This window comes from Giraffa tippelskirchi, chromosome 4 (genome assembly GCF_054371585.1).
Source record: "Giraffa tippelskirchi isolate mGirTip1 chromosome 4, T2T-mGirTip1v1.2.pri, whole genome shotgun sequence".
In the NCBI taxonomy this organism is placed as follows: Eukaryota; Metazoa; Chordata; class Mammalia; order Artiodactyla; family Giraffidae; genus Giraffa; species Giraffa tippelskirchi.
The window spans coordinates 16,349,342-16,374,638 of NC_137278.1; the positions used below are offsets into that span (position 1 = coordinate 16,349,342).

General features: G+C 49.1%; 1 protein-coding gene and 1 long non-coding RNA gene across 46 annotated transcripts in view; both read left to right on the forward strand.

Annotated features, from left to right (window-relative positions):
• The window catches only part of RNF144A (ring finger protein 144A), a 206,231-nt gene that overhangs the window by 50,458 nt on the left and 130,476 nt on the right, over positions 1 to 25,297 (forward strand). For 8 of the 45 annotated variants that reach the window (XM_081597095.1, XM_081597092.1, XM_081597105.1 and 5 more), the window contains 2 exons: positions 9,644 to 9,748; positions 9,879 to 10,027. The exons of 35 other annotated variants lie outside the window; for them this stretch is intronic. The gene's annotated coding sequence lies outside the window, so the exon portion shown is untranslated. The remainder of the gene's footprint in view (positions 1 to 9,643; positions 9,749 to 9,878; positions 10,028 to 25,297) is intronic. 2 more of the 45 variants (XM_081597104.1, XM_081597112.1) reach the window with 1 other exon arrangement.
• Positions 12,905 to 17,864, forward strand: LOC145547475 (uncharacterized). The gene is made up of 2 exons (XR_014083853.1): positions 12,905 to 13,115; positions 15,281 to 17,864. It is a non-coding gene; the product is annotated as an uncharacterized LOC145547475 (long non-coding RNA).

A 25,297-nucleotide genomic window follows, 5' to 3' on the forward strand; every position in this document is an offset into this window, starting at 1 on the left:
CTCAACCTGCGAGGCCAGCTTCCAGCCTCCCTGCAGCCTGGTGCACTCTGAGGTCCCTGCATGCACCTAACTGGCGTCCGAGGAGTGAGTTCTCTGTGGTGGTTCCATCCCCTCGATCAGGTGTCTGCAGGAAGCTGGTCCTAAGATCCAGGTCCGTGGAGACGCCCCTTCCTCATCCCCGCACTAGCCCCTTCGGAGACCGCATCCCTCCTCCCTGTGATTACCGGGGTTTACCCAGCTGAGTGGACGGTGAGCTCGACAGGGAGGGCTGTGGATCTCCTGGGCTCTGACATCCCCTGGAAAGCCATGCCCTTAGTCAGTCAATGAAGGAGCTGCATTTACAAGAATTCCCTTTTGAATTCCCTGATGCGTGCGCATGCTCTGTGGGTGTTTGGAGGATGTGATGGTCAGGAGGGAGCTGGCCGGGGTCCCTCAGAAGGACCCAACTTGACCTGATGTCCAACTTGACCTTGGTCCTGAGCTCCCAGTGTCTGATGTACGGAGAGCACTGTGACCTCTGCTCGGGAGGGTCCCTCTGCCCCCGGGGTGGGTCTCTGTGCGCTCCCAGGCAGCTCTGCACGGCGCTGGCTCTCAGCGTGTTTATGGGATCGAGCAGCAGTGTAACTCTTCTTAATGCTTAGACTTTTTGAACCTTTTTCAGTTCTGGGCCTCCATAGATCCCCGAGAACACTTAGAAGGGTGCTCAGAGAGCTGACTCTGCAAACGCTTTCCTTGAAAGCAGAGTCCCTTTCCCAACCCTTCCCACTCTTTGAGCTGTGTCGCTCCGTGTGTCACCCTGTAGGCACCCCGTTTGTCACCCTGGGGATCTGGCACCCCCTGCCCTCTCAGCACCCAGCCCCGACCTGTCTGTTTTGAGTTACCCACTCTGGCTTCTCAGCTTTTCTCCTGGACTGAGGCCACATAATCTTGGATGTACCCACCAGCCACCAACATGCTGGTGGGACTGCAGGGGCTGCTTCGCCCTTGGTGAACACTGTGCCCGTGGTGGACGCCCGTGGAGGGCCGGCCTGAGGCCTGTGGCCTGGCTGCAGCGTGGCTCTTGGGCCCTCGTTCCCGGGATGCGCGGCTGGTCCCATCAGCTCCCCGCTGTGCGGGCCCCCTGCCCTGGATAGATGCTCCCGTGGAGCCGGGAAAGGCCCAGAAAGCACAAAAGGCAGGATGGAAAGCTGAAGCCAAGCCAGCTCACTCGCTGCTGTGACGGACACGGTGTGCACAGACAGACGGACACACAATGGACAAGCTCTGCTTGCTCTCCTTCCATCACTCAGAGAGAAAGAAAGTCCTGTTTCAGGTAGAGCAGCCCGCCGAGAAGGAAGGTCCTGAGTTCCCTGCAGACTGCTCAGCACGGACCTTGAGAAAGTGGCCGGGGGACCCGTCGGAGGTGCTGAGGGAGCCCCCAGCCCTTTGGGGCGTCACACAGGCGGGCCGAGACCCACACCTTCAGCTGACAGCGTGGAGGCCTCTCCTCAGTCACAGTGGCGAGTTCCCGGGCCTGTGATGTGGCTTTTGGGGCCAGGCCAAGGCCTCCGTGTCCACTCTTCTGGGATCATCTGTGTAACCACAGTGGACTTCCCAGAAGGTCCCGGGCCGGCCGATCGATGTTCCTGAGTCTCGGCAGAGGGTGGCAGGGGCTTGGCCCGCACACGGGCACAGGTGTCCTTGACCCTGGGTTTCCCGGTGAGTGCCTGATAACGTGGTAGTCAAAGGAAAACAGGGCCTTTCGGTCTTTGCTTTTGTCATCGGGTAGGTGATGTTCCCAGGCCTAAAGCCTGTCCACAGCTGGGGGTTAAGTCCGAGGGTCTCAGACCTGCGGGCCCTTGGCAGGGAGTATAAGCCACAGGCTGACAAAGCGCTTTGTTCTGGCAGTGAGACTTTCCTCTGAATCAGCTGTCATGTGTGAGTGATCTGTGCTGGGGTAGAGGGCGCACATCCCCCTCCCTACTACCCGCCCTCATGCAAACCCTTTCCTTCTTCCTGGGGAGGCCCTTCCTGGTTCTAGGCCAGTCTGCCTGCCTCACCGATGCAGAGACACACAGACGTACAGACACACAGGTGGACAGACACACAGACACACAAATGCACAGATACATGGATGGACAGATGCACAGACGCACAGGTGGACAGACACACAGATGCACAGACACATGGATGCACACATCCACGAATACCCAGACACACAGGATAACAGATGCACAAATGCACAGACACACAGATGCACAGATGCAGAGATGCACACACTCACAGATACACAGACACACAGGATAATAGATGCACAGATGCACAGACACACAGATACACAGACACAGGGATGCACACACTCACAGATACACAGACACACAGGATAATAGATGCACAGATGCACAGACAGTCGGGTTTGAGGGGCCTGGCTGGCTGTCCATGCACAGATGGCTGTCCAGCAGTGTAAGGAGGAAGGCCAGGGTGCTGTCTCCCCGCCCTGATCCTGGCGCCCAGCTTCACCGTGAACACTCAGCACCGCCACGCCTCTTACCTAGCTCGGCTCAGGCAGCAGAGGCGGTGGGGGCGGGCTGTTTGGGGGCTGCGGCTTCACCTTTGTCCTTCTGGACCACAGCCGCCGTGGGTGCTGAGGAGGACTCACTTGGTCAGCACCGGGGACAGTGCAGCAGGTGGCCACCCCCTCCCCCCGACCACTTCTTAAAAACACTTGCAGTTAGGATGTGGTGCATTTATATTAAACATCAGGGAGCTTAGGGTTTTGTTTTATTTTCCCTAAGAATCACTTCAAAGCCGGGTTGCCCTCAGTTCGGTGTTGACCGTGTCATGAAGCACCCGATCCTGGCAGCGATCATTGCGGGTTTCCTCTGTCCAGGCCCCGATGGGCTTGTGCACAGAGAGCCTGGTTCACTCCTTGCGGAAACCTCACGAGATAGGCCTTATCACCCTGATCGTGACGAAACAGAGACCCAGGGAGTTCAGGCCGTGCTCCAGGCTGTGCTCCAGGCTGTCCAGTGCTGACCCCACCTCGGTGGCTGGCTTTGCCCAGCTCCACGGCTGCCCTATTTGCCTCGCCCACCGCGCTCCACTCATTCCGCTGTCTGGGCACATTATCTTTTATTTCTGTATATTTTTGTACACCTGTGCCCGTTCTTTTGAGGCCATTTCAACTCAGCATACACATCTCAAGCTTGTACTTGGGGGAAGGCAAACGTTATAAGAACTAAAGGATGAAAACACTATGTAGAAACTGCCACGTGTGTCCCAAAACCTTTACAAGAGAAGTGGAGGGGAGGATGGGGGTCATGACGTGGGTTGAGTGTCTAGGGTTCAGGGTGACACTGGAGTGAGTTGTGCAGAGATCAAGGTCTAGGGCGGGACCAGGAGAGCATCTCAGAGGCCCTTGGACACTAAACTAAGAATTCTACTTTACCCAGTGAGCAGCCTCCCTGAATTCCACTAAAATTTATATTTTAATCTGTGTATATTTTTTGACGTGGGCCATTTAAAAACTCTTTACTGAACTTGTTAAGATACTGCTTCTGTTGTTTATGTGCTTTTTTTTTTTGGTTTTGAGGCATGTGCAATCTTAGCTCCTTGTGTAGGAATCGAATCTGCAACCCCCGCAATGAAAGGCGAAGGCTTAACCACTGGACCACCAGGGAAGACCTCGTAAATTCTACTTTAGATGACCCAGAGCAGGTTCCCAGTCCCTGTGGGGCAGAGCTGGCTTCTCCTCTGATCCCTCTCTCCTCCCCTTAGAGCAGGGATGTGGGAGTCCCCAGAGACTTATCCAAACTACACACCTCTTCCTCCCCACCCTATCCCTGTAAAAGGTGCTGTTGCATTCGAGTTGTAGCCTGGGGCCAGGTTGGCCATCTTATACAGCACAGGTACCCCAGGCTGGAACCCGAGGGATGCTCAAAGTCCACATTCCTGGAATAAGTCCACATCTTAGGACACCCTAAGACATTCCCAACATGCTGTCCTCATGAGAGGGCTGGGGTTGCCAGGAGTCAGAAAAGGTGAGAGGAAGAGTTGAGAGCTGGTAAGCACAGAACCTCTGCACAGTCTGATGGTTAATTATGAGGCCTGGGTCCCTTTGAACCCTCACATGCGGGCAGGAGAACTGCAGCTACAACAGCTCGTGGAGCCCCAAGCCCGTGGGTCTCCCGAGACTTGTGTGGCACCAAATAGGACTTTGATCTCACCTTCCTACTGGTGCCGAGACACAGGTTTCTGCTCTCAGCCACTTCCTCTCTTGGCTTCCCACGGCACACCCTCTTCCCGGCCCTCACATTCTGTGATTCTAAGAATTAGTTTTTCTTTGGGAATGTACAGACTGCCTCTCCTATTTGAAAGGATGCTTTATGACAGTGGAGGCCTTTGGAAAACTACGTGGAAACGTGGGAGGAGGAAAAGTTAACTGTGTGCTGTTCTGGTTTCTTGCTCATTGAAATCTTTTAATTTAATTTAATTTAATTTATTTTCTGTTTCTCCCCTGGGATGGGCTTGGGAAGATGTACAGCGTCGATGGTGACGTTTGTGCCTTTGGAATGGAGCCTTTATAGCAGAGCCAAAGCCTCTGAGGTTTCCAGATAAACGCTGGCCTGTGTTCTTATTTTTTTGAAGCTTAGTCTAATGACAGTCTGCTCCAATGCTTGGAAGAGAGTGAGAAGAGGGAGCCTTTGCTTCTGTGTTGTTAGCAGGTCGGGTGGGGGCGAGTCTACCCGGATGCCTGCATCCTGTGGTGACCGCTCGTCGAGGGGAGCGGCCAGGTGCGCTTGATGGAGAGTGATGACCAAACCGTAACCAGACATTTAACCCAGTCTTGAATATGAAGACAAAGCGTTCGTAGCTCAGACTTGTCGCGTGCAGGGAGAGAACTCCTGAAGTCGGAGGAGCCACAGGCTTGCTCTCTGCTTGGTGTTTTTCATCTCACCTGCCCTCCGCCTCCTCGCCTGTAAAAGGCAGAGGGGTTGGCAGTCGTGCCTGCCGATCGCCCACTGTGCCTCTGTGTGGTACTTGCCCCTTTGTCCTGGACGGACGAGGAGCTGCAGGCAGGGTGTCAGGACCTCTGCTGTGTTCACATTCACAAGTGGTTTGTTTACTTCCTTCAGTGTGAAGGGAAGAACAGAAGAAAGTACTGTCTGCCTTTGCTTTTGAACTTGGCTGTAACAGGATTGTGTGAAGCCATTGGTCAGTGTAATGGCATTTTGGTGTGTGTGTGTACGCGCACGTGTGCGTGTGTGTGGTGGGGAGGAGGGCTTTTGGAGAGGGCTTTAAAACAGCCTGCCTAGATGTTTGGAATAAACTTGGCCCCCTTCGTTTTTTCCTTTGTTTGTAGATATATCACTTGTGTTCTTTATGCCTTTTCTTGTGTTTTCTCTTTAAAATGTCCAGCCATTCCTTTGCAATTGGAAAAAGAAGTAATAAATGCGTTTCTCTCTTTATGTCTGATGTTAAAACAGTCCGTGGGTTTCTTACTGCCTCTTACTGCGTTACAGAAAGGTTGGTTGCTTCGTAGGTATTTGATATATATTTAGATTAAGTTTTATTTCTGTCATTGTACTCAGATGTTCAAATGATAATGGGCAGCACAGATCAGACCAGGAAAAAAAACCAAAGTATTTCTAAGGGCTGGGGGTATTTTATTTTTGCGGTTGAATTCCTGTAAAAGTACACTGTGTGTCTCAGGATGCTATCTGTTCATTTAAGCGCTGACATATGCGCTGTTGAGCGCTTACCACACTGCAGTAAGCGTCGACTACACTGTCGGCTCTGTGAGTAGAGCTTCTGGGGATCCAAAGATGTTTAGCAGAGATCCAGCCTTCACAGAGATGTCAGGATGTTTGGAGAGATGAGATGTGCATGATAAGAAGCTGGTTAGTATTTTGTTTCAAGAGACACATGTCACTAAGAAATGGGAGTTCCGACGAGGGTGGTCTCCCAGGTAAGGTGGCTCCTTCTCACAACCTAGTGAGGTCGGGCTTTCCTTTCCAGCACCTAGTTTGTGACCTCCCATCACTCCCTGGTCCCTTTGCCTGGCACCTCTTTCCTGTCACTTAGCAGCATCCCACCAGGCTCTCAGAGCCACACAAACAGCTCCTCTGCCTTGAAGCATGCTTGATGAGTTCACCAGGAAATCTGGGTCTCTTCTGGGAACTGCGAGCAGTGGATGGCATTAGCTCTGGCATCTGGTTGGCATTTGGAAGTCTCCCATCGGTCACCAAATACACAAGAGATTTTGTGAGAACGCTTTAACCCACTAACGATCGGTTTCCTCATCTGTAAGGTTAGGATAAAAATATCCCATTGGACTGCAGTCATGGCTAAATCCATGTAAACAGATAAAACTCTGAACACTTATTGGGCAGCCCGTAAAACCTCATGTCTTTTCCTTTCTATGCTGTGTAGCTGTTTGTGCATATGTCTGCATTGATCACCTGCATTGCAAACCTCCAGAGGTTGAACCCCCAGTGCCTGGCACAGACCCTCTCACACAGCCTGGATGGCCCTCTCCCCTCATTGTGGTCTGTGCCATCGTGAGGCCAATGCTGGACCTTCCGGGTCTTTGGTTGGTCTTGGCCTTGGGAGACCCCTTGATCATAATGGTGATTTTGATAGATGGGTGAATAAGGAGGCCATCTCCAACACAGAGATGCAGAGGACAGGGGAACAGGTACATGTGGTCTGGAATCAGGCAGCAAGTCTGAGAGCAGCAGGTTGATTGGGGGAGATCCAGGACCATAAAGAAGGTTGAACTCATGAATTGATACTTTCATGTTGTGGTGCTGGAGAAGACTCTTGACAGTCCCTTAGACTGCAAAGTGATCAAAGCAGTACATCCGAAAGGAAATCAGTCCTGAATATTCATTGGAAGGACTGATGCTGAAGCTGAAGCTCCAATCCTTTGGCCACCTGATGCGAAGAGCTGACTCATTGGAAAATACCCTGATGCTGGGAAAGATTGAAGTCAAGAGGAGAAGGGGACGACAGAGGATGAGATGGTTGGATGGCATCACCAACTCAATGGACATGAGTTTGAGCAAATTCCAGGAGATAGTGAAGGACAGATGAACCTGGTGTGCTGCAGTCTGTGAGATCACAAAGAGTTGGACACAACTGAGTGACTGAACAGCAATGAACAACAGCAACTGAACTTTCTGTGTCTGAGGTCTGTGAGGACGTTTATCCTGAGCTGTCCCTTCCACAGAGCATCCCTGGGGCCTGGAGAGGCGGGATCAAAGGGCACCGCGGTTCTCCGATGACACAGACTCTAAATATCTGACAAGGCGAGCCTGACTAATTGCATGAGTGTCTTTTTCACCCTCACTGGCCAAGCAAGGGGTCTTTGGGTCGAAATATGTCTGTGCATTTTACAGAAGAAAGAGTTTCTCCAGAGTTAGCGTGCAGCACATTCTGATCAGATGCATCGCCCATTGGTTTTGTCCTGTTCCCAGAGGCGTTGACTGAGCTCAGCACCCTCCACAACCCACCTTCCTCCTCCCATGTTACACGGCTCCTCAGGGCCTTGTTCTCCTAGGTTAAGCCTTTTGTCTTGAATCCTTTCCTTCTCAGAATCTGTAGAGTTGAACATGTGATGTCCACTTAAGTGTCAACTGCCTGAACCCCACTTCCGAAGAGAAGATGACAGAATGAAAGAGCATTAGAAGAGGACCAGATAAACCATGTGGTTTCAACAACTCCCTCTCCTCTTCCTTCCTTTCCTTCCTCCCCTTCTCTTCTTTCTTCCATCTTCCTTTCTTTTTCCCCTCCTTTCCTCCCTTCCTTCCTTCCCTTCTTTTGATGGGTAAAAGTCTTCCCACTGGTTCTTGACACATCTAGGGTAAGACTCAGGGTTTTTGGCTCATGCCCTCATACCACAATAAGTTCTAGTCCCTGGGTGAGGAAGTGGGGTCACCGAGATGCATTTGATCCAGCCCCTGGTCCCCACCTGGAGGAGAGCATGGGATGCACAGTCCGCATCCACTGAGGGGGTTTGTCCCTGGAGCAGGATCTCTCGGGTAGCTGTGCTAACACGTGGTTGGTCTAGTCTAGAACTGTCCTTGTTCACCGACTGGCTCACCAGCTCAAGTAGTACAGTGGAAGAATCAGTGAAGTGGCCCAGAAAAAAGGAATAACGTTAAAGAAGAACGTTTGAGAGAGGAGCGGAGGTGGAAAGGAAGAACACCGCCACCACCAACAAAAACTGGGACAAAGAACACATTAGTTCTGGTCTGAATTCTCCTTCGTTGGAGCCAAGCTCACAGTTTGAGATCAAGGAGGCAGAGAGGAGAGATTAGGTATAAAACCTGGGTTTCTGCGTAGGAAGGAGTCCCGCGTGTGTGTTTCTGCAGGGCATTCATTTAGAATTGCAAGTAGACACGTGGGCTCAGGTGGGAGATGGTTCCTTCACCTTGGCTGGCAAGGCTGCCGTGAGGATGTTATTAATACAAGAAGCGTACCTACCCTGCAGACAGATGGGTTGTGACGGGGCCGTTGGGGGAATGGGACGTGTCCGTGGTTGTTGGAGACGGTTGTCTGAGGCAGTGAGACGAGACAGGTTTCTGACCCTCCCGGAGAGGCTGAGGCTCTCAGAGGGGTCTACAGATTCCCTGCTGGCCCTCCCCGCCCCCCACCACGTCTGCCAAGGCTAACAGGAGCCCTGGGATTTGCGGGTGGGCAGCACCAGGCCCCCTTCCATGGGGAAGCTAGGTTTCTCTAGATTATAGTAAAGGTCTGTACATCATAGCTCAGTAGGTAAAGAATCTGCCTCCAATGCAGGAGACACGGGTTCAATGCCTGGGTCGGGAAGATCCCCTGGAGAAGCAAATGGCAACCCACTCCAGTATTCTTGCCTGGAGAATCCCATGGACGGAGGAGCCTGGCGGGCTACAGTCCGTGGGGTCACAAAGAGTCAGACACGACTGAGCGACTTCACTTTCACTTTCTGTACATTTAGGGCCTTGATAAAGTTTTGGGGACCAGCATCTTGTAAGAGGGAGAATCTCCCAAAGCCTTGGACAAGGATGTGAGATGTAAGCACAGGTGGTTGACCCATATGCCTGACTTCCCGGGATGCGCAGGGCTGACGGGCCAGTGGCCCTACATCTTGGAAAATACGATAGAATTCTATCATTAGGGTTCCCTATATGAAACCTTTTCCCTGTGCTTTCCAGATCAACAGTGAAATAGACACAGCATTTTTCTTTTTGTGCAAGTAATTCTGTAATTGTAGAAGACAATCTTTGAACTACTAGGTATATGTTTATTAGAGTTTTCATTTATTACATTTCCAATTTTTAAACAGGATTTGCATTTTAGCTTTAAGAGAATTGAAACTTTAATGTTAACTTTAAAAAGGAATAAAAAAAAGGAAAGGGAAGCAAACAGAAAATTCTCCCCAAATCCAAACTCCAAGTTCAGAATTAGGAGAGTCTCTATCACCAAGCACTTGCTGTGTCCAATCTCATGGGGCCATGAGTTTGCCTTGTTTCTAGTTCATGTATAGTAAGAAAAGAGGAGATTTATTATAACTGACGATGTGAGTCTCATGGTGATAAATTGGCCAGAAGCGTTCTGGAATGTTTTAAACTTAGGGGCATCTTCTCAACAGTGTGTGTTTTCTCTCCTTGCCGGGGTACAGGATCCAGACAGCAAGCACAGTGGTCAGATTGCAAGGTCTCCAGTCAACATCCCTCCTCCCCGCCCCGCACCGTCTTCCCAGAGACTGGAAGGGCTGTGCTTTGAGGTTTGTTTTGGGAGAAGGGTAAATTGCCACTGGAGAAGTCCCCAATCCCCAAAATATCCCAAAGAGTCTATTATAAAAAGATTATTTTCAGATAGAGGTTAATAGTAGCTAAATTCCTTTCCCTTAACAGGCCTCTTCCTTTGCATTTGGGAGGTACAGTCAATATTGGTCTGAAAGGGTGAGTGATCGGAGGCTATTTTGGGGTGGTCTGAAGAACCTCAAGATTGTCTTGTAGAATAACAACTGAGGAGCTTATTCTGTGAACAGGACAGTTGGGAGGTGAGTGGTGGGGCTGCTGGGCAGCTTTCAGCGTGGCAGGGTGTCCTTGGACCGTGGGTGCCCAGATGTGTATATGAGCTCCCCAGCTCCCTATTGACAGGCTTCAGTTGCCTCTCCCGGGGTTTGTGTCCACTTGGAAGTTCTTCTGTCCTTGAAATGTCCATGCTTTTGCCCTGCACAGACTCATGATCTCAAATCAACCCTGATTTCTTAACTTTTGTTACTGCGTCATGAGTTTCTTCAGAACCTTCTAGGGGGCTTTAGGGGGACACTTTCGGCCTCCTCCCCTCCCCCCACCCTTCCCCCATCCCTGTAGCATCTTCTCTCACCGACTGTCCCGTCCACCCTCTACTCCTTCATTTTGCCATCATCACCCACCCGCCCACCCTGCAAGCTTTCATCAGTTCATACACATGTTCTAATAAATTCCAACCCATCTCTGTGCATTTAGGTTGTTCCACCTCCAATTAGAGTTCAATTTACCTGACAAACCATCCCAAATCAAGCTTTGAAAATGTTATATGAAACATGAAATCCTTCATGTTCAGGAAGACACAGCCTTTTGTCATCTGCCCCAGGAAATCTTCCTGAAGTGCAGAGCCGGGCTCTCATAACGAGGGGTTGAGACGGAGGCTCCCGGGGAATGGTGCCTCCTGTGGTCTGTGTCTGCCCCCACCCTGCAGTGCCCACCCATGGGTGCCTGCTTCTCCCCACCTGAGACCTTCCTTGGAGGAGCCTGCAGGTTCCTCTGCAGGTCCCTCTCCTTCTGGCCAGGAGCCTCCCTGGCCAGCAAGTGACCTAAGGGGGGCAGCTGTCCCAGCGCCTGCCTCCAGGATGGGGGGACACTGATTGGGTGTGACAGCGGCCCCGCCACTTTCCCAGAGGGATTGGGCTCCCGTGAACCCCAGTGGCAGCTGCTTGGTGATGAATCCCTTGCTTCCCGCCTCCCTCTGCTCGTTTACAACTGTGTCCCTGGGATCACTTCCCTAATAGACTGCTTCTCAAGGAGGCCAAGCTGAAATGCTCCCATAGGCGGTTTCCCTATGAGCTGGGAGAATCAGACGGGTTAAAAGCCAGGAATGTACTTTTAAACTCAAAGCTCTAACCTATTTGCCTCTTGTGTGTTGGTGGACCTCCTGTGAGTGTTTCAGGGGAACCCTGATGCTTTGCAGAGTCGGGTCATGCCTGAGTGAGTCGTGTGGGGTCCGAGAAACGATTCCTCTTGAAAAGAGTCTGAGTTCTGTGGGGTTTGTTGTTAGCTGTTTTTTTTGTTTTTTTCCATTTATTTATTTTTGGCTGTGCTGGAACTTTGTTGCTGCCCATGGGCTTTTCTCTAGCTGTGGTGAGCAGGGGGTGGGTGGGCTACTCTCTCGTTGCAGTGCGGGCTTCTCATCGCGGTGGCTTCTCTTGTTGCAAAGCCCAGACTCTAGGCACGTGGGGGCTCACAGGCTCTAGAGCACAGGCTCTTAGCACAGCAGTTGTGACTTAGCTGCTCCGAGGCATGTGGGATCTTCCCAGACCAGCAATGGAACCCGTGTCTCATGCGCTGGCAGGTGGATTCTTTACCACTCAGCCCCCAGGACAGCCCCTGCTAGTTGCTGATAAGTTGTGTCTCCTCCCGCACCACCCTGCTGTTCCCCGGGTATTGCAGCTGTGACAGGGATTGAAGGGAACTTCTGTATGAAGACAGGATGTTACAGCCTGGGACGGGGTGGTGCACAGACAGACAGAAGGCGGGGCAGATGCTCTGGACTCGCAGTCGGTGGGCAGCGTGGCCCTGCCAATCCCCAGGGTGTGCTTTGTGTGGCCCCTTCCGCTCTCTGGGCCACTGTCCTGAAGGCTGGCACAGAGACGCTCCGGGGCCCTCCTGCTTTCCTTATTTGCAGGAGAAAATACAGGATCACAAAATCCTCCAGGATGATTCACGAGTTGAAATATGTTGGCAGAATGCATTTTCATTTTATTTTAGTCGAAGGAGTGTGGGGGAACTTTCGGGGCACTGAAGGAAGCCAGGTTGGAATTAAGGCTCGCTCCTGGCTGGCAGGACCTGCCGCGCCAGTTGCTATTCCCTCCTCGGTTGGGCAAACAGTGGTTTATTCTGGGAACACACCAGTCAGGCCAGTAATTGAAACGTGTCCTATGGCAGCGGCTGGAACGGGGGCCTCCTGGCCTTGAAGACGTGTCTCAAGTTCTCCAGTTTAGCCTGCTCTCATCACCAGAAACAAACACGCTTGACAAAAAAGTCATTCTCTCCCACCAAGCAAAATAACATCCAGAATTCCTTGCACGTTTGTTCATTACAAGTCAGCTGAGCCATAATGTCTAGAAAAATTAATTCACACTTCTTCAAGACTAAGGAGGCACTTTGAACTTGAGGGGCAGTGGGCAACATCTCCACAAGTCTTCCTCCTTCCAGCATCAGAGGGGGTGATGGTGGCCACGCTGTGTCTCTGAGCCCGGCCCTTCCAGGCCAGCCTGTCCCCTGCAGAGAAAGTGTGAGGCTGGCAGAGCGTGACTCGCCCTGTCGGACAGAGGGGGTCGTCTGCCTCCTGCCTCTGGTCCAGGGGGTGGACAAGGCCGTGGTGACAGCCAAGGATAGAGCTCTGGGCATGATGATGACAATGACAATCATTCCATGTAGAACCCTGGCTGAGTGCAGGTCCCTCAGCAGAATCAAGCTATGACAGACCTTGACAGTGTATGAAAAAGCAGAGACATGACTTTGCCAACAAAGGTCCGTGTAGTCAAAGCTGTGGTTTTTCCATTAGTCAAGTACAGATGTGAGACTTGGACCATAAAGAAGGCTGAGCCCCGAAGAATTGATGCTTTTGAACTGTGGTGTTGGAGAAGCCTCTTTTGAGAGTCCCTTGGACTGCAAGGAGATCAAACCAGTCAATCCTAAGGGAAATCAATCCTGAATGTTCATTGAAAAGGACTGATGCCTGAAGCTGAAGCTCCAGTACTTTGGCCACTTTCCCTGATGCTGAGAAAGATTGAGGACAGGAGGAGAAGGGGATGACACAGGATGAGATGGTTGGATGGCATCATCGACTCGATAGACATGAGTTTGAGCAAACTCCAGGAGATAGTGAAAGACAGGGGAGCCTGCCATGCTGCAGTCCATGGAATTGCAAAGAGTTGGACACAACTCTTAGCGACTGAACAACAACAACAGCAATTGCCATACTGATGAATTGACGTGATTCTTTAGGCTTGTTACAAGCTCTTGTTTTCTAAACATGAGGGTCCTTTAAGAGTTCCCAGACCTTTAACAACAATAGCAAAGCTCTGACATATGTATTGTGGGGGCTGAAGTGTGTTCCCAGAGCCGTGTGTTGGAGCCCTAAACTCCAGTACCTCAGAATTGCACCTGTTTGGATTTGAGTCTTTACAGATGGAATTAGGTTGAAACGAGGTCCTTATGGTGGACATTAACCCAGTATCATGAATGTCCTCATCCAAAGGGGAAATAGAGACAGAGAAACACCTCAAAAGGGAAGAGACACAAGGAGAAGACAGCTATCAACAAGCTGAGAAGGGAGGCTGCAGAGGAACCAACCTGCCACCACCTGGTCCTTGACTTCCAGCCCCCAGACTGTGACACAAAGAACTGCTTTTGTGGGGCTTCCCAGGTGGCTTAGTGGTAAAGAACCTGCCTGCAATGCAGGAGATGCGGGTTCAATCCCTGGGTTGGGAAAGTCCCCAGGAGAAGGGAACGGCAACTCCCTCCAGTATTCTTGCCTGGGAAATTCCATGGACAGAGGTGCCTGGTGGGCTACAGTCCATGGGGTTGCACAGAGTCGGACATGACTGAGCCACTAACACTTTTCAAGCTGCAGTCTATGGTGTGGTATTAAGGCAGCCTTAGCTAACTAATGCAAGTCTCATTAGCCTCCTTCTGAAGATGGGGAAACTGAGGCTGGGTGGATTGAGTAGCTTGGTCAAGGTCCCTGGAGAGCAGGGGCTGCAGGTGGGTGTGACCAGGGTTACCTGGTTCCAGCCTGTGTTCTCAGCCTGCAGGTCCCGGGGGCAGGTGATGTGACCTTCTCCATGTAACCTCAGGGGCTGAGTTTTGTCAGGCTGCAGTGACTTCTCAAGTGGCCCTGGGCTCCCTACCTTCCTCCCAAAACCTTGTCCCTGTTTGAACTTTTGAGCCAAATGTATTGCTGCTGAAGCATGGCCTGCAGAAAACCTACTGCAACAGCAACATTTGTGAAAAACAAACAAACAAAAAACCAGAATGACAAGCAGAAGCCTTGAGGCCATGAATTCTGTGCGTGCTGGTGAACTTTTTTATCTTTGCCACCTTTCTTGTTTTTCTTCCCACATGATGTGACACATACTTTGTGAAGTATCTGGCAGGTGTAGAGAAAGGATCAGTGATTCACACCTCTTTCGACTTTGTTGCTGGTGCCACTGGATGTCCCACCATCCTTTTCCGTCATCCTGGCCACAGAAGCTGCAGCTGGTTTGAGGTTCACCTATGCTGACCTGGGGATTAGGAGTGAGTCTGGTCTTTTGATTAGTTTCTGCTACTCTGTGGCCTTGGAGGTCACTTGTCCCTGAAGAGGGCTTGGACACTGGAATTCCCAAAGCTCTCCCTGCTCTTTTCCTGTGTTTACAGTATGGACTCAGCTCTACTTAACTGCAGCTTTGCTTTTGAATGAGGCCTAGCATGTTCTCTGTAGGTTAAGAAAGTGCAGAATGGTTTGCATCCACCCAACCCCAAACTCCCAGTCCCTCTCCTTCTCCCCTCCCCTCTGCAACCACAAGTCTGTTGTCTATGTCTGTGAGTGTATTTCTGTTTTGTAGATAGTTTCATTTGTGTCATATTTTAGATTCCACATATAAGTGGTACAAACTATGACATTTACAATGGATAAACAAGGAGGTCGTACTGTATAGCACAGGGAGCTATACTCAGTAGCCGGTGATAAACTGTAATGGAGAAGAATTTAAGCAAAGAATATATATGTGTGTGTGTGTGTGTGTGTGTGTGTGTGTGTGTGTGTGTGTGTGTGTGTGTGTGTGTGTGTGTGTGTGTGTGTGTGTATAAATGTATAACTGAATCACATTGCTGTATACGGCAGAGATTGGCACAACACTGTAAATCAACTATGGGTATGTATGTGCTTAGTCCCTTCAGTACTGTCTGACTCTTTGTCACCCCATGGACTGTAGCCCTCCAGGCTCCTCTTTCCATGGAACTTTTCAGGCAAGAATACTGGAGTGGGTTGTCATTTCCTCCTCCAGGGGATCTTCCCAACCCAGGGATTGAACCTGTGTCTCTTGCATCTCCTGCACTGCAGGCAGATTCTTTACCCACTACTTTAATTAAAAAAAAATATGAAAAGGAAAAGTACAGAATGTATATTTCTAGATTCCTCATTTGCTTCTTTTGAACTTAAAGCAATTTTCTTTCTGGTCTGTTCTTACTTGTTTGCACCCAAGAGAGACTGCAGCCTGGTTCATGAGCCCTGGGCCCTGGAGGAGGAGTCTCATTTCTTTGTGTCCGGGCCCCTGGGGAGGAGTGGCTCCCACCCCCAGCCCACAACCTTATGCGAGAACCGCAAATCAGGCTGGAGCCGCTGAACCCACCCACTCTCCTGGAAGGCCCAGCACGGCACACCGCTGACAGGATGCTAAATTTACATGGTCTGCCTCCCCCGCCCCGCCTCCCCCTCCTCTTCATCCCAAGGCCGAGTTTGGGCTGAGCTCGCTGGTGGGCACGTCAGCTCCGCAGCAAGACTGGGTGGCAGTCTTAAATGCTGCTGCGTTTCTTTGTTCCCTTGTCAAACTCTGGGAGACAGCTTTCCCCCAGCCTACGGAAGTGATGTTATGTAACTTTTTGGCGTTCACCCCACCCCTCACCTTCTTCAGCTGCATCTCTTCCCATGTGTGTAACTGATTTTTCCCTTTTAGACAAGTTCCTATGTGTGTAACTGATTTCTCCCTTTTAGACAAGTTCTGAGTGGGTCGGGCTGAGCGGAAACAGCCCCAGATGGTTTCTTCTGTGGGCTGAGTGCTCTTTCTTGGGACGGGAACGTGGGATCAGGCTCCTTGGCAACGCTTTCCTGCTCTGTGCCCCCTCTTGCCACTTGCTGGCCTTTCTGGCTTATCCACCATCTTACCGTGGTGCTGTGCCCTTGGCTGAAAAGGCAGGCAGCTGTGTCTCTGGGCGTGTCCGACCCTCCGTGGGGGTGCTGTCCGCACCTCCCCGGGCTGAAGGGGTCCCATCCCTGGGCTGTGTCCAGGCCCAGACTCCCAGAAGAAGACTTCTTGTAGATGCTTGTGGCTGGCAGAGCAGATGACAGGGCAGAAACGAGATGATGGGGCCAGTCCTCCAACCGCCCTTGGCTAGAGAGATGCACCTCCTGAACCAGTCCAGAGAGAACAATCATAATAACAGCATCTGTTTTTTTTTATTTGTTTGAGGGCTATGCTTACTGTTAAATTTACTTATTTTTAATTGGAGGATAGCTGCTTTACAATATTGTGTTGGTTTCTGCCATATATCAGCATGAAGCAGCGTATGCTGAATAACCAATGACAGCAGATGTCATCGCTGGCAGTGCTCATAGGACCCTAGAGTTTACGGTTGGAAGAGTGGGGTTCTGGAGCAAGGGTACCTTGGTTTGGAACTAGGCTCTGACACTTAATATTGAACCAGTTGCGGAGCTTCAGTGCCTCAGTTTCCTTTTCTATCAAATGGGAACAAGCGTGCATATATACTTCATGGTTGGTGAAAGTATTGAGTGAAGCAATATGCATATTATGTAGCCTAAGATCATCCCCTGGGAACTGTGAGCTGATGTTCAGCTTCACTGATTTGCCGCCATCCCGTAGTTGGGTGCCCAAGCTGGGATTCAAACCCAATATCCTCGGGTCCTGGACACTGTCTGCTTTCCAGGAAAGGATGCTGTCTGGCATACGAGGTCCCCATGGTGCCTTGGGCCCCTTGGATAAAGGGACTTGGTGCTGAAGTGCTGCCAGCTGTTCATCCACAGCCTGCCGGGTCCTCCGGCTGTACTTGCTTAGCTCATCCCACGTGTACGGGACCCAGCACAGCCAAAAGTAAGGAAATACATAAAATGATGAAAAATGGTATGTTAATAAAAGAAGGAGGGGTTATAGGCATAATTATGGCTGATTAGAGTTGTATGACAGAGACCATCACAACACTGTAAAAATGACAACTGCAAAGGAAAACAGTGACAGCTTTGTTACAGTCTTTAGCCATGTTTAGAGAAGGCCTGGGGTCAGAAACAGGGGAAGGGGGACAGGATGCCCCCACAGGGGCCCGCACCGGGGCCAGGGTATGGTCCTTGGTCTCCCTGATGCCCAGCCCGCCCGTGGGTGAGGAGCTGCCTCTGTCTGATTTGGGGATGTAGCGGTGGAGTTTAGCCTCTGCTGTGAAGACGCTTGAAACAAAACCCAGAGCAGGCACTGTCTGATCCCCTATGGGGAACATCTTCTGGCATCTAGTCTGCACCTTTGCTGGGCTTCTGTAGCATGTCATTCATTAGTGGAAGGGAGGATGTAGGACTTAGCTGTGTCGGAACCCTGGATCCCACAGCTTCCAGGCCACCGTCAGTGCTCGTGTGTTGATGGCAGGCTGGAGTCTGCTCATTTATCAGCTCTGTCTCATTGACACTCTGTGGGATGGCCTGGTGCAGTTCACTCACTCCCGCTCACCAGGAGTGTCTTAACTGAACAGATAGGGTTCGTAAGAAGCAAGAACGTCGGTTGGAGTGTGGGCCTTCGTGCCGCTGAGGTTATAGCTGCCTCAGGCCAACCAGAGCTACACCCAGTCCAGTTTCCTTCAGAAAATAAGAAAGTGGAGCCTTATGGTGAGAGAGCAGGATTGAGTCCACCCCTGCCTCCATCACTCAGCCTCCTGGACCCCAGCCCTCCTGCAAAGGAGGGGCAGTGTTTCTTGGAGCTGTTGTATGATTAAGTGGCTCATGAATGTGTACACCTCGCAAGTTCTCAGTCAATGTTAGCTGTTATTAGTATTTCTTAATCTTTGTTTGGGACTTCCCAGGTGACACAGCGGTAAAGAATCTATCTGCCAATGCAGGAGACACACATTTGATCCCTGGGTCTGGGAGATCCCCTGGAGGAGGAAATAGCAACCCACTCCAGTACTCTTGCCTGGGAAATCCCATGGACAGAGGAGCCTGGCGGGCTATAGTCCCAAAGAGTCTGACGTGACTGAACAGGCACACACACAATCTTTGTTTGAATTGATGTTGCTTTGTTTTCTTTGTGGGAAAAATAAGACCCTTCCCCGGAGGCTGACACTGTGAAAGTCCTGTTCCTCTGTGAGCTGACAGGTCTCTGTCTAAAACCTTAGCCCTGACAGGCAGAGGATCAGAGAATGTTGACAGTAAGTGGCAGATTTTAAATTTGGAGTAGAGCAGATATACACTGACATTTTGGGAACTCTGAGCTAGCTCAGAGAAGAAAAATACTCTTAAAACCGTTTGAAACTTTTCTCTTATATAATTTTGAAACACACCCCCTGACTTTGAGTAGGCCCGTCAGTGTGTAGAATGAACAGGCTTTATCCCTTGATTGAATTAACACTCAGCAAGAGATCCTCTGTTTATGCTAAATGACTGTATTTCAGTCTGTTTTATTAAAGTCTTTGCAGCTTATCCATGCAGTTCACAGTCAGTTTTATGTAAAGGTAATAATTGAGGAGTCCTGTTTGCCAGCTGTGCCTTGTCAGTCTCTCCGCCCTCCACCCTGTCCACCCTGTTAATTAAGATTTGCGCATTCCTAAGGTGTTCTTTTTTTTAAATTGAAGTATAGTTGATTTACAATGTTATGTTACTTTCAGGTGTACAGTAAAGTGATTCAGTTACACACACACACACACACACACACACACACATTCTTTATCAGATTCTTTTCCCATTATAGGTTATTACAAGAAATTGAGTATAGTTCTGAGTGCTATACAGTAGTTCCTTGTTGATTATTAATATTTTATATATAGTAGTATATATATATATATATAAAACTCCTAGTTTTCCCCTTTTCCTCTTTGATAACCATAAGTTCATTTTCTATGTCTGTGAGTCTATATGTTTTGTAAGTAAGTTCATTTTTTTTTTAGATTGCACATATAAGCGATATCTTGTAAGAGTTGTCCTTCTCAATCTGGCTTAACTTCACTTATTATGACAGAATTTAGGTCTATCCATGCTGCTGCAAATGGCATTACCTCATTTTTTATGGCTGAGTAATATTCCATTGTATACATATAAGGCGTCTTCTTTATCCAGTCATCTGCTGATGGACATTTAAGTTGCTTCCATGACTTGGCTAATTTTGAAGAGCGCTACGGAGAACACTGGGGTGCTTGTATCTTTTTAAATTATAAATTTTTCCCTGTATATACCCAGGAGTGGGATATGGTAGCTCTATTTTTTATTTTTTTAAGGGGCCTTCATACTATTCTCTGTTGTGGCTACACGTGTACATCTAGTGTTTCTTTATGCAAATATAGTACAAATATACACAAAATTCAGAATATAATATACATGTTCTATACTTCACATTTTTAATTTACTACGTTGTGCAGATCTTCCCTTTTTAATTTGTAGAATGTTTCTCCTCCTTTCTGCCATCACCTCGTACTGCATTCCAGGGTTGTTTTCCTTGGTTTATTTAACCTGTCTCCTACTTGGATTGTTTTTCATCTTTTGGTATTTCAAACAAGACCACGGTGACAAACTTCATGCTCTGATCACGTGCCCTTGAAATAGGATTTCTGGATCAATGGGCAAATATAGATAAAGTGTTGGTAAATTTTGAAAACAAAACAAAATAAACAACCTGTTGATGTGTTGCATCATTTTGAACTCCAGGGGGTCAGAAGAGCAGTTATTGACCGACAGCCTCGTGGATGAGTGTTTTGCCAAACGTTTGAATGTTTGCTGGGTATAAAATTGAGATATGGCATCATATGTCATGAATTTGCATGTCTTCTTAGAACTGTGTCCCTCTGGAGGATACTTGTCTTTCTTCCCTGTGAACTGTTTCTTGTTCTTTGATCATTTTCTATTACTGTTGTTCTTTCATCTCTCAGTTTCTAAAACTCTGTATAAAGGAGATTAACTGTTTGGAATAAGTTTTGCAACTGTTCACTGAAACAATTTATTTGTTTTGACTTGCTTTGGCTTTGTAGAAGTTTTTGAGATCATATAATTATAATTATGTGTGTGACTTTCTGGGTGGCTCCACACTTAAGAATCTGCCTGCCAATGCAGCAGAAATGGGTTTGATCCCTGGGTCAGCAAGATCCCCTGGAGAAGGAAATGGCAGCCCACTCGTGTTCTTGCCTGAAGAATCACATGGACAGAAGAGCCTGGTGGGACTATTTCAGGAAGAGCAGAATGTCTCCTCATTGTAATGAAGCAATGACTCCACCTGTGTGGGTGTGTATCCTTTCTTTGTCTCTGAAGGCTGACATAGCGTATGATTTTTATACTCCTTTTCCACTCACCAAAATTACATTAAGCCATTGGTTAAGACTGCAGAATATCATCCTGTGGCTCATAGTCTTCTTCTTTTACTGGTTTCATATTTCTTTTTAAAAATTACATTTATGGTCTGAAAGCCTTTTATATATATATGGGAAATGCTATGACAAATATTTTCATGCCCATGTTTTTTTTCATGCATTATGGATTCCCAGAAATGGGACAACTTGATCAAAGAAGTTGAACGTTTATAAGGTCCTTGATAAATGTTGCCTGCTGCCTCTCAATAGCATACTATCATTGTGTGTTACCGTTAGGCATGTGTGTTTTACTATTGGCTCCATGACTCTAGAGTTTGGGCTTCCCAGGTGGCTCAGTGATAAAGAATCCGCCTGCCAATGTAGGAGACATGGGTTCGATTCCCAGGTTGGGAAGATCCTCTGGAGAAGGAAATGGCAACCCACTCCAGTATTCCAACTTGGGGAATCCCATGGACAGAGGAGCCTGGTGGGCTACAGTCCGTGAGGTCTCAAAAGAGTCAGACACGAATGAGCAACTCAACAACAACCATGACTGTAATCAGATCATTATAGTTAAAAACAATGCAGTTGATTTCATAGGTGGAAAATCACAGTTATCATTTTCCATGTGAGTAACTCAAGCTGCAGAGAGCTTAGCAGGTGTGCCAAGGTCGCAGAGCTGGCTATAGCCAGTGTCTTGGTCCCCAGGAAGAAAGAGAAAGCTGGCACGTTTCTACATGGATTCACACCAAAGCACAGGTGACCGGAAGTGGTTCTTTGGACAGTTTTCACATACAATGAGTTGGGCCAAAATGAGAAATTTTATTTCCCGGCAGAGAAGATCGCACCTAATTGCTAATTTAGTAGTTACTGAGACATCCACTCAGTAAATATTTCCTTTCCACATACAGCCTGTAATACCAGGCAGTGATACGACATGGACATAGCATCCTTCCTGTCCTGGTGACATCTCTGGAAGAGCAGTGATCCTTCCCACACACACACCCCCGCCAGCCCCTCCCCCCTGGCTTTCTCCCAGGTGTGAGTTCATCAGATAGATTATGCCTACCCATTTTTATGGAGCACCTCCTCTGTGCCAGGGCCGTGGGACCCGAGAGAGAGCAAAGCGAGTGAAAAATCAGTTTCCTTGAGGAACGTGTCTTCCCGACAGGGCGACAGAGAATAAACGAAATAAACAAATTACGCTGCAGACACTGATGGGCACTGGCAGGAAGAGAAGACGGAAGCGTGTGTGTTCAGGTGGGCTTGAGGGCTCGTATATCTCCTGTGCTGCTGGGAGTTGGTCAGAAGTTTTCAAGCAGGAGAGTGAGACCTGATGAAGCAGCTAGACGTCTTGCAGACACAAGGTTGCTGCGGAGCCCAGAGAAACAGCTCCCCAGCCCCTCATCCCTCAGCATCTCTGGATAAGTGGTGAGCAGACCCGGAAAGGAGACGTGGGCGCCTGTGGGTGAGAGTGTCAGTGATCTTCCACGGCCCGGGGGCACCCGGACCTGCTCATTCCTGGATTGTCAGAAAGCTGGCTGATGATCCTGGATGCCAGGCCCTGGAGTCCTGTGATAACTGAAGAAAGAGGAAAACATTGGCTGGACCTAGTGGGTCTTGTTATTGTTGATGCTGTAGTTCTATACTAACGATTCTCAAGTGGCCAGAGTTTTACATCCTTGAGAGAATGTAGTCCCTTTAGACCCATTATCATGTCAACAACTTGGTCCTTCCCTGAAACAGACTCCTCATGTCTGTTCTCTGCGAAGGAAGGCTCCACGCACAGGGACACCGGGCGCCGGTCCTGGGAGTCCAAGTCAGGCTTCCATCCCAGGGCTGGAAATAAATACACTTTCTAGACTTGCTTTATTATGGGTATTCCCAGCAGGAATGCTCCCCACCTTGGGAGCTGGTGTTTTCCTGGGAATAATTGGAAGTTTGCATCTCTGTTTCCCTGCAGGGGAGATTGCGTCAGTTTATTTGATTACCTCCTATTCCCTCATGGGTGGGCTTCCAACAAAGCTGTGTGTTCGGCAGACAGTGAGTTAGGTCTGCAGGCACAGCCCTGGCCCTGTTGGTCTGGGGCCTTCTCTCTGCATGAATCTTCTCTAAATGAAAACTCTTGTATCTGCACCTGCGGGGGATCTTTGTCGCCATGACAGAACTAATTTTGAGTAAGTTTTGTGGTTTTTCTATCTAACAGAGCCCCCAGTGGTGTCTCACTATGGGCTGGAGAGAGGGGATGAGCGAACTGTTGGAACAAGAAAGGGATGAGACAGGGTTCGTGGCATTGCCTTGATCCCGTCTTTCTGTCGTTGGGTTTCTCTGTCTTCATCAATGAAGCCCATCGGCGCTTGGGGTCTCCTTATAGCCAGAGTCAGAAAAGTGAGACTGCAGTGGCTGTGGTGTGCTCTGAGTCCCTGCTGGAATATGAGCTCTAGACTGGTGGGCGTGGGCTGAGACAGCAGCTTGACGTGGGGGATTGAGGGGGACTCAGAGCTGGGTGGGATGGAGCGCGACCCTTCCTGACCTCCTAATCTTGGCCACACCCCTGGACCCCTGGTTTTCAGTCCTGTCGAAGTCCAAGGACATACTGACGACCCAGCCTTCCTCACAGAGACATTGGGAGACCAGGAGGATGACAGATTGTTTTTTTTTCCCAATTATTAGAAAGTACAGTGTCTCAACACTGAGCCCGGGGGAGGACAGAGGAGGTTGTGAGATTGTGACTCATGGTCTCATCAAGGAAATCGAGCTCTGGATTGATTTCTGAATCTCTGCCATCTCGATAGACTATCCTTCCCCTCATGGGGACCAGACACCTCATTTCATAACCAGAAGACTCTTGGTGATGAAAAAGATGTTTTTAGGTAAAAAAACATGACAGTTTCAACATTCTTAGGATAAAACATCAGTGGCTTTTTTCTTTTTCCTCCACTCAGAGGGTGGCCTCTGTTGTCATCAGAAGGTGGAGCAGCCAGGTTAGCAACTGGCTTTTTAAAAACTATTTTATTTTTGTTTCGTTTATTCATTTTTGCCTGCACTGATCTTCGTTGCTGCGCACACAGACTGTCTCCAGTTGTGGCGAGTGGAGACATGCTTTATTGCGGTGTGCAGGCTTCTTTCTCATTGTGGAGGCTTCTCTTGTTGCGGACCGCAGGGCTCTAGACTGCGGGCTTCAGTAGTTGAGATGCACTGGCGTAGTTGCCTACAGCACATGGGATCTTCCTGGACTGGGGAGCGAACCTGTGTCCCCTGCATTGGCAGGTGGACTCTTAACCACTGGACCACCAGGGAAGCCCCTGGCAGTTGGCATTTCTGTGCAGCAGACAGAGGCAGAGGGGCTTCTACAGGCTCTTGGGAGCCCCCACCAGCCCATCAACCGTCCGAGCCATGGGCTTGTGAGAGCCTTCGGTGGACCCGAGGGCAGTGTGGATGTTGGTGCAGGAAGAGAACGTGGCTCAAGACGTCAGGAGACTGGGTGTGGAGCCTGGATTTACTCTTTGAGACTTTGGGCAAGTGGTTTTACCCTTCTTGAGCCTCTTCATCTGTTATGTGAAGATAATTGAGCTGACTTCCTGTCTCCGATATGTTGGTTACCAGCTACACAATAGAAAGTGGTTTTGAACAGGTATTCAGAAACATCGCAGCTAATCACAAGGGTATCCAGAGATGCTAGTCAGCCTTGTTTGATCAGAAAATAGGTCTGTCCTCTTCACGCCAATGAAATAGATGATGCCCCACTGAAGCTAGTATTTTTGTTTTGTTTTTTTCTACCTATTTAAGTTGACAGTAAAAGAAAGAACAAAATGCAGCCATATGTTTCTTTGGGTAGGTATTTTAAACTCTTGCTTGATAGTACCCACTGTTCTCATGCAACTTATGTTCTAGGCGGAAGGAAATGATAAATAAATGAAAACGTGTTTGTAGACAGTTCCTGGGGTAACATCAAGAGGGGCAGGGGACCGGAGGGGATGGTATGCAGGCAGTTTTATGTAGGTGATCAGATGGTGAGCAATGTGTTGATCTATAGGTCATGGGTTTTGGAAAACAAAGATTTGTGATATTAGTGTCATAATTGTCATACAGATGAATTGACATGGGATCCTTTAGGCTTGTTACACAAGTTCTTGTTTTCTAAACACAGGGGTCCTTTAAGAGTTCCCAGACCTTTAATAGCTCCCAGTGATGAAAAAGATGCTTTTAGGTGCAAAAAATGACACTTTCAACATTCTTAGGTTGAAACATCAGTTTTGCATTACTCAGTTATTACACTGAGAGTATGGTTGAGCCCACATGGAATAGAATGACATGGATTCTCCCTGTCTCGAGGTGCAGCAGGTTATAATTTACTGGTGATTAAGAGTGAACCCTGAGTATACCCAAAGGTATAAATGAGAGTGTGGAGTCAGCCTAGGGAGGATACTTGTCATCGATGTGTTACAGTGTCGCCTGCAGTGAGGACCCCTCTTGCTCTTCCCGTGGGAGGTGTACGTCTCTCCCATGTCTGTGCTGCTAGATGTCAGAGGTCACTTCTTCCAGATCTAAGGACACAGAGGCTCAGACCATGAGCTGATTGCACTTTTGCATGTCTGGTCCTTGTGTGAGCTACTTCCTTGGCATGCTCCTAACAGGAGAAGCGGAATTTAAAGCTTCCTGTTTACTTTCTCACAAGAAGTCTCCCGGACGCTGAGGGCATGTGCTGGGCCACCTCGCTTGCACCTGCTACTGTCTTTCCAGAAGAAATCCTTAGG